Source organism: Mauremys mutica, chromosome 11, assembly GCF_020497125.1.
Source record: "Mauremys mutica isolate MM-2020 ecotype Southern chromosome 11, ASM2049712v1, whole genome shotgun sequence".
Classification (NCBI taxonomy): domain Eukaryota; kingdom Metazoa; phylum Chordata; order Testudines; family Geoemydidae; genus Mauremys; species Mauremys mutica.
The window spans coordinates 61,014,712-61,016,836 of NC_059082.1; positions in this window are offsets into that span (position 1 = coordinate 61,014,712).

Sequence of the window (2,125 nt, forward strand, 5' to 3'; positions counted from 1 at the left end):
AAGAGGGGTGCAAGCAAACAATATGGGTTTTAATATAGCTAAAGGTATATACATCTAGGCGCAAAGTATGTTGGCCATACTTACAGGATGGGGGACACTATCGTGGGAAGCAGTAACTCTGAAAATGATTTGGGAGTCACGGTGGATAATCAGCTGACCATGAGCTCCTAGTATGACACTGTGTGGCCAAAACAACTACGGCAATCCATGGCTGCATAATGTGTAGCAGATAAAGGTATAACTCGATCCACTTGCTGGAAGATGAAGCTAGAAAAATTCAGACTGGAAATAAGGCATAACATTTTAGTAGTGAGAGTAATTAACCATAAGAAAAATGTACTACTCCTGAGGGAATTCTGCACTAAAAAATTAAAAATTCTGCACACAATATTTTAAAATTCTGAAAAAATCTGCATATTTCATTTCTCAAAATAACACAATATAATCACACCAGTTTCAATTATTTTAGTAATTTATTTCAAAATACCTGTCAGCAATTATGTCTGTAACAACACAGACAACAAAAAAGATTCCCCCAGGAGTAGAAAGTTAAAGAAATCCCTACGACAACCCAGTTCCTGTTTCTCTGTTGGGCACTTCAGCAGACATGCCAAACCTGGTAAAAAAAAACCAGTTGTTTTTGGCTTAATTGGCTTGTGAGTTGTTGGGGTTCTTAGGGATTGGCTTATTTTGAAATAGAATTAGCTTGATTGTTGGCTTATTGTGAAAGTCGGTGTGCTTATTTACCATGTGAAAGTTGGCAACTGTGCACCTCAGTCTGGGTGTGTCAGCTGGGCACATCTGGGGAAAAATTCTCTGCCCCTGTGGTCTCAGACACCCATACCTCTTCCCCCCCAGATCCCACCGTAGGGCGCCCCCGGCTCAGACAACTGTTCCCTCCCCTCCCACCCCCAAGCCCAGCTGTGGAATATACCCCAGCACAGACACCCATAACCCTTACCCCCAGAACCCAGCTGCAGGACCACCCCCAGCCCAAACACCCACACCCCTTAACACCCAGAGCCTAGCTGAAGGGTTACCCCCAGCCCAGACACCCCCCAACCCCTACCCCATAGAGCCTAGCAGTGGGGTGCCCCACAGCCCCATGTTTTATAAACAGAGGACTTTGGTCTTCAGCAGGCCTGTCTGTTAGGCACCTCACACCACTTCTACAATTTAATTTTTAAAAGTGAATGTAGAATTTATTCAGTAATTAAGTTATGGAACATTAATTCCACAGGAACTATAATACTGTTATTTAGCAGCATGTGATTGATACACAGCGGAGGGGGGGAAACAAGGTGAGGGGAGAGGAAGAAATGAGATGTAAGAAAAGAAATCATCAGTTTGTGGACGAAAGATTTTATCAATTAAAACTAAAAACTGTTTGAATTCTCATCATGCTTCTGCTTGCATCCCTTGCAGTAATGTACAGTACCTGCAGAGAGAGAGAGCTCAGGAGAGAAAAACTGAAATGAGTTACACAATGAAAATGTCAGCTAGATATAGCACACGCTATCTGTTAGAGAATGAGCAGGTTGATCCAGAGGCGGATTTGAGTAGATGGTCTTCTTTACTGTGATACTTGTTCCCCTCGACTCAATTGTCGAGTAAGCACTGAATTAGTTACAACACACTCTTTTAATCTAAGTTAGTATGTAAATATTTACAATTACTACAACACCCCCAAAACCCTTATTAAGTAATATGAATGCCCATACAATGAATATTAATAATTATATACTGAATATAATTATCCCCGCCCCTGATTACTGTTTACAGCATTAACATAGTCTACAGATAACTTTTACTTTGAAGATACATTTCTTTACAATAATTGCAGCCACAAATTCTCTGGATCAGCAGTTTGCAAGGAAGGGAGGAAGTGGCCATGACCCTGAGCTCATTTGTGTAGCTGGGAAAGGAAGGGAGGGAGAGATAACACTGCTTTACCTAAAGGGTATTCTTTAGATCCCTACATTCCTTATGCAGATGTTAGCTTATCAATCCCCTAACAAGGAGAAGTGAAGGGAGAGAGGTAGCACTTTATCTATCAAGCTGAGACAGGTGCCTGCACTTTATCTATCAAGCTTAGAAGCAGTGCCTGCTCATGACTCCATTCCCT